This window comes from Elephantulus edwardii, unplaced genomic scaffold (assembly GCF_000299155.1).
Source record: "Elephantulus edwardii isolate Elephantulus edwardi_28Jun2011 unplaced genomic scaffold, EleEdw1.0 scaffold00111, whole genome shotgun sequence".
In the NCBI taxonomy this organism is placed as follows: domain Eukaryota; kingdom Metazoa; phylum Chordata; class Mammalia; order Macroscelidea; family Macroscelididae; genus Elephantulus; species Elephantulus edwardii.
The window spans coordinates 520,025-532,580 of NW_006399861.1; positions in this window are offsets into that span (position 1 = coordinate 520,025).

Consider the following 12,556-nt stretch of genomic DNA (forward strand, 5'->3'; position numbering starts at 1 on the left):
GTGCAATAATTAGATGGTCTGTTCCATAATTAACACCTGCCCTAGTTTTCACAGCTGATACTGAGGAGCTCCAACTATTCTTTTCACAGATGTAATCAATCTGAATCTTATGCAGACCATCAGAAGAAGTCCAATTGTATAGTCAACATTTGTGTTTCTTATAAAAGGTATTTACAATGAATAAATCATTAATTTTACAAACGTACATCCTTCTATCTCCAGTCTCATTTCTGCCACCGAGTCCATATTTTCTGACTGCTGATCTTTCTTCCCATCTTTTGCCTTACAGTCGCTCAGTATTAGTAATGTATCTTGAATGGTGTTTGATGGATTCCCAACTACAAAAGTAGAAACCATCTATTTTCTTCTCTTTGCCTCTGGTTGTTGGTGCATATATTTGAATGATAGAAATATTAAGAAGTCATCCTTGTATGCATATGGATACTATCAGGAAAGCAAAGATTTCAAATGGCAGATACGGAAGACAAAGTAAAGTATTATAATGAAATGTGCAAAGAGCTAGAGTCAGAAACTCAAAAGGGATAAACTTACTAAATATTTCTTAAGCTGAAGGAATGGAAGAATAAATTCAAGCCTAGAATTGTAATAGTTAGGGATGTTATTGGGCAGAATATTGAATGTCCCAGAAAGCATCAAAAGAATATGGAAGGAATACACAGTCACTGTGCCAAAAACACTGGACTGACAGAAGAATTTCATGAAACAACATGTGATCAAGAGACAATGGTGATTAAGGAGGACTTTCAAGTTGCTATTAAGGAATTGGCAAAAAATAAGGCCTCAGAAATTGACAGAATACTAAGTGACATATTTTAGCAAACAGTTATTGCCCTGGACATTCTCACAAGGTTTCCAAGATCTGAAGGACAATCAAGTTGAAGAGATCCATATTTATCCTCATTCCAAAAGAAAAGTGACCTGACAGAGTGTGGAAATTATAAAACAATATCATTAATGTCATGTTGTTGTTGTTTTTAAGTGCTGTTGAGTCGCAGGAGGCTCATAGCAACCCTATGAAGGAGAGTCCTCAATGCTTGAGTGCCTTCCATCCTCTCTCCAGGTTCATAGGGTTTCCAGAGGCAAGCTATTATGGAAGTGGATGCCACTCCTCCTTCCAAGCTTGTTTTAGTCAGGGAGCTCCACCCCACTCTCTGTCTGCATTGGGTAGCCAACCATTAACGCATTTGACACATCAGTGTCACAGTGTTCAGCCTCACAGCAACCACAAGTGACCGCGGTATGGCAACTTGTACACCAGAGCTATACGACCTATAGGAATGCCTGAACAAAAACAATGAAAGACAGGCTCAAGGGCCAGGGATTAAAAATCACCCACCTTTGGCTTGATAGCATCACCTTTTGTCCACGGGGCCAACTGATCTCTCTCACTATGTTGATATTATTGTTGTTAAGTGTTGTGGAGTTTCAGGCGACTAATAGCGACCCTATGAAGGAGAGTCCTCGACGCTTGGGTGCCTTTCATCCTCTCTCCAGGTTCATAGGGTTTCCGGAGGCAAGCTATTATGGAAGTGAATGCCACTCCTCCTTCCAAGCTTGTTTTAATCGGGGATATAAAACAATACCATCAATGTCATAGACAAGTAAAATCCTGCTTATGATTATCCAAAAACTACTATATCAACAGAGAACTGCCAGAAATACAAGATAGGTTTAGAACAAGCTTTGGCACTAGGGGCAACATAGCCAATGTAATTTGGATCTTGCCTGAAACCAGAAAGTATTACAGGAATGTCTATCTGTGTTTCATTGACTAAGCAGAGACTGTGCAGATCACAGCAGATTGTGGCTAACTTCTAGAAGAATCGGAATCCTAGAAAACCGTATTGTGCTCATACAAAACTTATATATGAATCAGGAAATAGTCTTCAGAACAGAGCAAGAAAATAGCGTCAGAGATATATCCCTTCTCCGTACCTTTTAATCTATATGTGGAATAAATAATTCAGGAGCCTGGAATTTATAAGTAGAAATGTGGGGAAAGTATTGGAGGAAGACTCAGCAACAACCTGCATTATACAAATGGCGCAATATAGCTTGCTAAAACTGAAGAAGACCTGAAGTGTTTACTGCAAAATGTCAAGGACTGTAGTCTTAAAAAATGGATTGAAACTCGACTTCAAGAAGACAAAGTTTGTCATCATATGGTAAATTTGCAACACCATGAAAATTAGAGAAGAAATTTATACTGTTAACAATTTCAGCTTATTGGTCCCACAGTCAACATTCTTGGCACTAGTAGTAAGGAAATTAAAAGAGGAATTGTATTAGGAAAATATATTGTCAGAGACCTCTTCAGAGTGCTAGAGAGCAACAATGTCTGACAGAAGAGAATATTTACATACCACAGACTGCCAAAAGAGCAAAGAGCAGCATCCTGGAGACAGTGAAACCAAGTCGTTCCTTGGAAGCAAGAATTTTAAAACTCTGTCTCACATACTTTGGACATGTTGCCAGGAGGGGCTGGTCCTTGGAAGAGGACATCATTCTGGACAGGGAGAGAAGAATGCAAAAGAGAAAGATCCTGGAGAAGATATATTGACACAGTAACCGTGATAAAGAAGCAGTGTGTCAGAGATAGTGAGATTGACTTAGGATAGGAAAGGGTTCAGAGCTATTGTGCATGGGGTGGCCATGAGTCACATGCAACTCAATGGCACATAATAATTATATGTCTAAAATACAAAAGAACTTCAAAGAAACATTCTGATTGCAGTTTCTCGAGCACCTATCTGCTTGTTTGTTTGGCATTCCATGAGATATTTAGTTGTTTTCTCCAACACAACTCAACAGTATAGATTCTTCTGTATTCATTATCCATCTCTCAGATGTAAAACAAGCGATTTAAAAGGCTGCGATCTGAATCAGGCGACCCTTATTCTTTAGACTGACATCACTGTTGTTTAGGACTTTAGAGAGAGATGTTTAACAGCAGACTTTCCCAATGCACTCTTGATCTCCTGACTACTGGTATCAAGGTGTTGAATTTAGGTCTAAGCAAGATAAAATGGTGCATGTATCGGAATCATGTAAAGGACTTCATTTATTCTGATAATCTATTTTTAAGTTGACTGTTAAATATATCAACTTTATTTTCCTAAAGTTTTAACTTCCTGCTGTGTAGGTAGGCAAACAATTATGCAGTCCCTGGATGGTGTGAGTAGCTAATATTAAGACAGCTAAAAGAATAGACAGCTATGTCTTGGAGAAAGTGCAGCCAGTTTGCTCCTTGGAAGTAAACATGACAAAGCTTTGCCACACACACCTTGTGCATGTTGTTAGGAGAGGGTATTCCTTGAAGAAGAACATCATGCTTGGAAAAGTGACTCAGTAAGAGAGGAAGATCTCAGCCAGATGGATTGATATAGTGACTGTAGCAAGGAGCTCAACTATGACACAAATTATGAAGATGGCAGAGGATAGAACTGGGTCTGGATCTGTTGTTCATAAGGTCATTATGAGTCATATTCAACTCTATATCAAACAACAACAACATGCCTCTCCCACCACATTCCATTCATCTTATTTTCTATTTATATTATATTTCATATAAATATCAAAATAATATTTTAATAGTTTTTGTGTGTTTAAAAAATAATATATGGTAAAATGTATATATTAAGGGTAGATAGAGTTAGGTGAGTTTTTAATGAAATACACACATTAACTTTTAACCAAAAATGATACCGACCTATTCTGTTATTCCAGAAAATTCTCATGGAACTCCTTTCTCTCACTTCCTCACTTTTTATTTCTTCCACTATAGACTAATATTCAGTGGTCATATGATTTAAATTATGCAGTGATAATCTGGTAGAGATACTGTAGGTAAAGCTTATGAAACTCTGGGGACTCCTTTGAAAGATTTATACCTCCCAGAGATTGTCACTCTCAGGTTGGTCCACACTGCGTCTCACCAACCTTTCAACTACAGTTTGAGTATTTCCATTACCACAGTTTTCAGTATCTGGCCAAAATCCCTGGGCTTCTTTCCTTTGAAGGCTAAAATTCTCATCTACTTTCTTTCCAGGTTGCAAGAAAAGTTTTCTGATAGATCTAAGAAGAATTATTGGCTTTTAGCTTGTTCAATTTTTATTCCCATTTTAAGATAAGTGTTACAAGTTTCAATCTCTTTGAATGCCAGAGTGAAAACTTTCACATTCTCTTAATCATTTTTAGAATAGAGATAAATGCTTCTAATAAAATTTTTTCTCTGATAATCTTTTAATCTGAGCATAAGAAATCCAAATTAAAGAAAATCAATAAACTTTTGTTGAGAACTCAATAATCATTAAATACTGTTGATGATAAAAGGTATATATTACTCTTTACAAGTTGGTTCTATAGTTGTGGAAATACGTGAACAATTTGGCAGGGGAGGTATATATTAAAACCTAGCAGTATAAATGTTAAAACACTTGACTATTAACTTCATGTTCAGTTTTGAACCACAAGTTTTCCGTGGGAGAAAATGTGTGGCAGTATGCTTCCACAAAAATGATATTTATTTATATATAAATAGACAGATCTTTATCTAGGGGCATCATAGTCAATGTTAGATGAATCTTGACTTAAAACACAGAATCTGCAAAATGTCTATCTGTGTTTCAATGACTTTACAAAGACATTTGACTGTGTGGGTCACCACAAATTGTGGCTAACTTTGAGAATAGTGGGAATCTTAGAATATTTTATTGTACTCATGCAAAACCTATATTTGGACCATGATGCAATCATTAAAATATAACAAGGAACATTTCATGGTTCAAAACTGGGGAAAGAGTGCATCAGGGATGCATCCTGTCTCCATAGCTTAATCTATCTCTGGAACAATCCATCTCATGATGAGATGAAGTGATACAGTAACTGCGGCAATGGAGGTTGGTGTGTTGTAATTAGTGAGACTGGCTTTGGACATGACAGAGTTCAGAGCTGCTGTACATAGGATCCCTGTTTGTCATAGTTGACTCACTATCACATAACAACAACAACAATGTGGAACAGATCATTCGGGAAGTTGGACTTAATGAAGATGAATGTGACATCAGGATTAGAGGAAAACTTATCAACAACTTGCATTATGTAGATGACACAACATTGCTTGCTGAAACTGAGTAGGACCTGAAGCGTAACTGCAGTCTCCAATATGGATTGAAACTCAACATCAAGAAAACAAAGATTTTTCACTACTGAGCCAATAGTCAGCACCATGATTATGCTGTTGTTATGTGCAATTGAATCATCTGCGATTCATAACAACCCCAGGTACATTAGCTCTGAAACCTTCCCTATCCTGAGTCAATCTCATTGTCTCAGACAGACCTACCTCATCCCATTGTTCCAGTCACTGTGTCAATCCATCTCATCCTGGGTCTTTCTTTGCTGTCCCTTTACCCTTCCAAACATGAGGTTGCTCTCCAAGGACTAGTGCCTCCTGGGCAAATGCCCAAAGTATGTGAGACAGAACCTCAAAATCCTTGCCCCCTGGGAGCAGCCTGGTTTTACCATCCAGGGCAGAATTGTTTGTTCTCCTGACAGTCCTCAGTATGTTCAACACTCTTCTCCAACACCACAACTCAAAGGTATAAATCCTTCTATCATCTTTCATTATTGTCTATCTCTCTGATGTGTAGCAATTGCACAGACTATGACTTGAATTGGACACACCTTAGTCTCCAGACTGACAGTTGCTCTTCAGAGAGAGGACCCTGAGAACAGACTTTTCCAATACAATTGGCCTTGTGATTTCTTGACTGCTAGAGTCAAAAGTGTTGACTGTGGAATCAAACAAGCTGAAATTACCAATAGTCTCATTATTTTCTCCATTCATCACGAATTTGCCAATAAGCCCAGTGGTGATAATCTTTGTTTTCTTGAACTTCAATCCATATTAAAGACTACAGTCCTTGACATTCTGAAGTAAATGCCTCATGTCCTTTTCTGTTTCAGCAAGCAAGCTTGTGTCATATGCATAATAGAGGGTGCTGATGAGTTGTCTTCCAATCCTGATACCACATTCCTCCTCATAAAGTCCAACTTCTCAAATAATCTGATCTGCCTAGAGATTGATGCATCCCCAACACACAATTTTTTCCTGATCCTGAACCATGCAGTGTTTCCCTACTCTGTTCTGTTACTGATTCCTGGTCCAAGCATAGGCTTTGCAGGAGCACATTTAAGTGTTCTGGGATTCCCATTCTTCTCAACATTAGCTACATTTGTTGTGATCCACATAGTCAAATGTCTTTTCATAGTCAAGGAAACACAGACATCCCTCTGGTACTCTCTGCTTTTGACCAAGATCTATCTAATGTTGTCTATTATGTCCGTAGTGCCACAGCCTCTTCTAAACCCAGCCTGCACACCTGGCAGTTCTCTACTGATGTATATTTCAGTCGTTTCTGGAAAATTTTCAGCAGGATTTTACTTGTGTGTTATATTAGTGATATCATTCAATAATTTCCATACTCTGTTGGGACATTATTATTTTTTAATGGAAATAAATACAGATCTATTCCAATCAGTTGGACAGGAAGTTGTCTTCCAGATTTCTTGGCATAACCCAGATTAACATGTCCAGGGCACCATCTGTTTGCTGAACTATGTCAATTGGTATTCCAAAAATTCCTGGGGCTTTGTTTTTTGCCAATTCCTTCAGAGCAGCTTGAACTTCCTCCCTTATCATGATAGGCTTTTGATCATTGTTGTGTCATGAATTTCTTCTGGGTCAGCCAATTCTTTTTGGTGTAGTAACTCTGTGTACTCTATCTTCTTTTGATTGTTCCTAGGCCATTCAATGTTATGTCTTCAGCATCCTTAAGTATTCCAAATTGAGGCTTGAATTGTTCCTCAGTTCATTGACTTATGAAATGCCAAGTGAGTTCATCTTTTTTTTTTATTTTCCAATTCCAGCCCCTTGCACATTTCATTATAATACTTTGCTTTGTCTTCTCATGCTGCCTTTTTAAATCTATTCAGCTCCTTAACTTCTTGATTTCTTTGCTTTGCTTTGGCCTATTGGTTTTGTAGGACCATCTTGGACTTTCTTTCTCCTCTTTCTTTGCAGTGACTTTTTGCATTCTTCATGAACAATATCTTTATATACTCCCACAACTCATCTGCCCTTCACTCATTAGTACTCAAGGCTTCAAACCTCTTCCTGAGACAGGTTTTAAATTTTGGTGAGATAGACTCACCAAACTTTGGTTCTTGTGGATTTGCTTTAATTTTCTTTAGCTTCACTTTGAACTGGCATGTGAGTAGTTGATGGTCTGTTCCACGGGCAACACCTAGCCTAGTTTTCACAGCTGATATTGAACTTTTCCAATGATTCTTTCCACAGATGTCATCAATCTGATTCCTGTGTAGAACATCATGTGAAGTCCATGTTTGTAGTCACCATTTATATTTCTTATAAAAGGTGTTTGAGATGAATAATTCATTGATTACACCGCATTCTATCATTCTGCCCCCAGCATCATTTCTTTCACAAACTACACTCTTTCTGATCACTGATCCTTCTTTCCTCTTCCCAACTTTTGCATTCCAATCATGCATTATTACCAATGAATCTTAGTTGCATGGTCACTCGATCTCTAACTACAAAGTTGGTAGAAGTCGGCTATTTTCTTCTCTTTGACCCTCATTGTTGGTGCGTATATTTGAATAATAGTGGTATTAACAGGTATTCCTTGTATACATACAGATGATGTTATACTGTCACAACATTTTATTTCAGGATGGATATAGAATGCTTTTTAACTATGAATGTGACTCATTCTTTTCTCAATTTTTACATCTCCATCATGGTAGATCATATGATTATTTGAATCAAAATATCCCATGCCAACTCATTTCATTTTCCCAATGCCAAATATGTCAATAATTATGCATTTCACTTCTTCCTTAACAATTTCCCTACATTCATACTTCTAAAATTCCATGTTCTAATCAGTAGTTCTGTTTGAACTGTTTCCCCTTGTTTGTGATTCTCCGTGAGAAGATTCTGCCTCTAGTGGTATAGCTGCTAACTAACCTAACATCATGATTTGTTGTTGTTATTGTTATGTGCCATCGAGTAGCTTGTGACTCATAACGACCCTATGTACAAAAGCCCTGAAACTTGCTCTATCCTGTGCCAACTTTACTGTCTCTGACCTACCTACCCTCATTACCCCAGTCACTGTATCAATCCACTGCATTGATGGTATCTCTTTCTCTGTCTTTCTACCATTCCAAGCATGATGACCTTCTCCAAGGACCAGTCCCTCCTTGCAACATGTACAATATGTGTCAAACAATGCCTCAGAATTCTTGTCTCCAAGGAACTGATTTCTCCCTCTTTAAAATAAACCTGTTTCTTCTCTTATCAGTCAATGGCATATTGAACACTCTTCTCTAGCATCACAGCTCAAAGACACAAATTCTCTTCCTATCATCCCTACTCATTGTCCAGCTCTCTGATGCATAGCAAGTAATTGCAAAGACTATGGCCTGGATCAATCACACCTTAGTCTCCAGACTGCCATGACTGTTCTTCAGTACTCTGGAGACATCCCTGAAAGCAGACTTTCCCAATGTAATTCGTCTCTTGATTTTCTGGCTACTGGTACCAAGGGTGTAGTTTGTGGAGTGAAGCAAACTAAAGCTGTTAACCATCTCAATCTCTTCACCATCTATCATAATGCTTCCAATAGACCCAGTGGTGATACTCTTTGTTTCCTTGATGTTGAGCTTTAATCCATATTGAAGGCTGCAGACCTTGACCTTATGTGCTTCAGATCTTCCTCAGTTTCAAGCAGGATTGTGTCATCTGCATAATATAGGTTGTTGATGACTCTTCCTCCAATCCTGATGCCACATTCCCTTCTCATAGGCCCCAGAGTCTCAGATGATCTGTTCTGCATATAGATTGGAAAGGTATTGAGACAGAATACAACCCTCGAGTACATCCTTCCCAGTTTTGAACCATGCAATGTCTCCTTGCTCCTATAGAAGGAGAAAAAAAATGAGATTGTTGACAATTTACCTTACTCAGTACCACAATTAACCCTCTAGACACTACTAGTCAGGAAATAAAAAAGCTGCATTGCGTTAGGAAAATCTACAATTAGGGACTTCTTCAGAGTTCTAAAGAGCAATGATGTCAGTGTAGAGACTACAGTGTCCTGATCCAGGTCATGGTCTTAGCTAATACTTATGATGCCTCAGAGAGCTGGGAAAATATTAAAGATGAAGAAAGATCAATGCCTTTGAGTTGTAGTACTGGAGTATTGAACCTACCAAGATAACAGATCTGGTCTGGAGAGGATAAAAGCTTGCTTTTATAAAGGCCAGGATTTTGAAGTTTTATTGCACATAGTTCCAGGAGTGACCAGTTCTTGGAGAAGGACATCATACTTGAAAGAATGAAGGGTCGGTACATTAAGGAGGTTTGACACAATAGTTGTAATGGGATAGGTGTATCAGAGACAGTGAGATTGGCTCAGGATAGCACAGGGTTCCAAGCTATTGTGCATGGGTTTGCTATGAGTTGCAGTTGATGCAACAGCATCTGGTGGCCTAGTGGTACGAATCTGAGCTGCAATCCCAAAGACACATGGCTTGAATTCACAAGCTGTTCTGTGGGACAAAGATGAGCAATCTTCTCCCATTTTATTTATTCTCTCTGAAAGCCTGCTGGATGCTCTGCTATAACTTGGTTTCTGATGTAATAGCACACAATAACTACAAAAGCAACAACATATAGATATTTTACCCTAAGACGACACTAAAAAACAATTTATCATTATATTTTGTTGTTACGTACCATCAGGTTGGAACTGACTAATAATTGGCTCTGCAGTAGATTTTCAGAAGCTGCAAATTTCAGAAGGAAATTGCCCATCTTTTTCCAACAGAGCACTTTGTGAATGTGAACTGCCTGTCTTTGGGTTGGTAGCATAACTTCTTATCACAAACCATCTGAGCTCCCTGACATCATATCTTAAAAGACATTTATTCTTCACACACAAACATATCTAGATAGTTAAGTATGCTGTTGTTATGTGCTATTGAGTCAGAACTGACTCAGCCAATTCTTCAATGGGTTTTCAGAGGCTGTAAATCACACAAGAGGAAATAACCTGATTTTTCTCACATGGAGGGAATTGTAGATTCCAGCTGTTTTTGTTTGAGTTATTAGCACAGCTCCTTAACCACTAGGCCACTAGATAGATAGATAGATAGATAGATAGATAGATAGATAGATACACACACATATATGTGCAATTAATATATATATGCAATTAATATATACATATATGTGCAATTAATATATACATATATAAGGAATTATGCAGAATTAAAGTAAATAAAGAGAGTCATCTTCTCCTTTGTTAGATTAATTCCAATATGAATTAATAAAATAGTTGCCTTGATTTTTTAGAGGATGAAGAGTTGACTTTAGGTTGTAGTAGTAAAAAGGACACCATATGGAAGAACAAAAATGGAAGCTGACTATTATAGAGAGAAGGAGAGTTAAGCCATTTTGATAAAAATTGAAAAGTGGAAAGCATTTAAGACATAGGAAAGTAGAAGCAAAATAGACTCTCAATGTTTCTTTCTGAGAGAAATTATTTCATTGAAACAAAAATAATCTCAGACTCTTTTTTTTCCTTTTTACTATAGTTTTAGATCATACAGGATTTAAGGCAGTGAAACATTAGTAACTTTGAGAGTAAATAATTACAGAGTAAAACATGATAAATCAAGAGAGATAAATTTAGAAATTTTGAACAATGGCATTGCTCATTCTAGGCACTCATTGTGCAAGTGGAAAAGAAATGAATGAGTGAATGAATAAAACGAAAAGCCTCTTCTGAGGCAGCCAAAAAAACCCAGCATGACAGTGTGATGGCCCGGAAGTTGCTGTCCACTTATAAGTCCAGGCATTTATGAATCCAGACCAAAACAGTGACTTTAGAGTTTCTTATATTTTTACTTCTTGTATAAATGGAAAATATTTTTTATTTATGCCTTTTTTGCAATTCATCACACTTTAATTTTTTTTCAAATAAAACACATCTTCCCTTTAACAAACCCAACTTCAAACTCCGTACTACCATACCCTAGTTTTATCTACCTAATCATAATTAACTAATGAAGGATTTATAACTTGGATAGTTGAAAAGGGGAAAAGTCTCTTTTCTAAGAAACTTTGTCTCTAAATACTGGCTTTTGCCCAAGCCACAGGAACTTTAAATAGTCTGCCAGCTCAGTGGCATAGACAGGTTCAAGCACACAGTGCTACCAAGCTTTTAAACTTGCAGGTTGCAGAAATTCTTGGCGGTTTATGCCTAATTCTCTTGAAGATGGTTTATAAATGCAAAACAGCAAAGTAAAAAATTACTTTTAAAGCATTTAAAACAGGAGAAGGGTAAAGAAGAATTGGATAAATTGTTCTGAGTACAAATACTTATAATTTTTCCTACTCAGATGATCACACTGGTTAGCATTTATAATCGTGTTTTGCAGTATAACTTAATTCCAAGCATTATAAAAAATAATCCCATCTTTATTTTGACTGCATGAAAATGAAGAACGAGTATAAGGTTACTGTCACACAAGCCTGCTCTGAACCCTGGCTTTGACAGTCAGTGCTGATGTGAATTCTGAGAGTTCCTTAGCATCTCTTTGCATTAGTATCTTCATCTGTAAAACAACAATATGTTTTTAATTTGCTGAATCAATACATAAATGGATATATTACACAGAAACTGTTAAATAAGGCTGTAAATGCAAGCATGCCCCCCAAAATATCTGTTGGAATCTTAAATCCTGTACCTGTGGATGTAGTAGAATTCCTTCAGTTAAAGAAGTCATATCAATGAAGAGCAGATCCTATCTAACTGTGCCTAATACATAAAACAAACAAACAAATAAATAAATAAAACAAGCATAAACAGAGATAAGTAAAGGAATGACAGACGCAGTTGAACATAGTCAAGGAGAGAAAGAATGTCAAAAGTAGAGAAGCAGAGGTGAGACGTTCCCCTCCAGAAACTGCAGAGAGGAAACATATTAGACTTTGAATCAACTCTTAGTCAAAGGTTGACGGTTCAAATGCATAGACAGATTCTTTAATAGACAGGCTTGGTGATCTAATTCTGAAGGATCACAGTCTTGAAAACTGTCATGTAATTACTCTCTGTACTCATGAAGTATTCTTGGGTCAGAATTCCTTGACTACAACTAAAAGAGTAAAAACATAAACAGAACTACCAGAAATGCAGGCTGGGTTTAGAAGGGGTTGTGGTACTAGGGATATTATAGCTAATGTCAGGTGGATCTTGGCTGTGAATAGAGAGTACCAGAGGAATATCTATCTGTGTTTCATTGATTATGCAAAGGCATTTGACTATGTAGATTACAACAAACTGGGGTTAACTCTGAGAAGAATGGAAATCCCAGAATAATTGATTGTGCTAATGTGAAACCTATACTTGGAGTAAGAGAGAGTTGTCAGAACAGAGAAAGG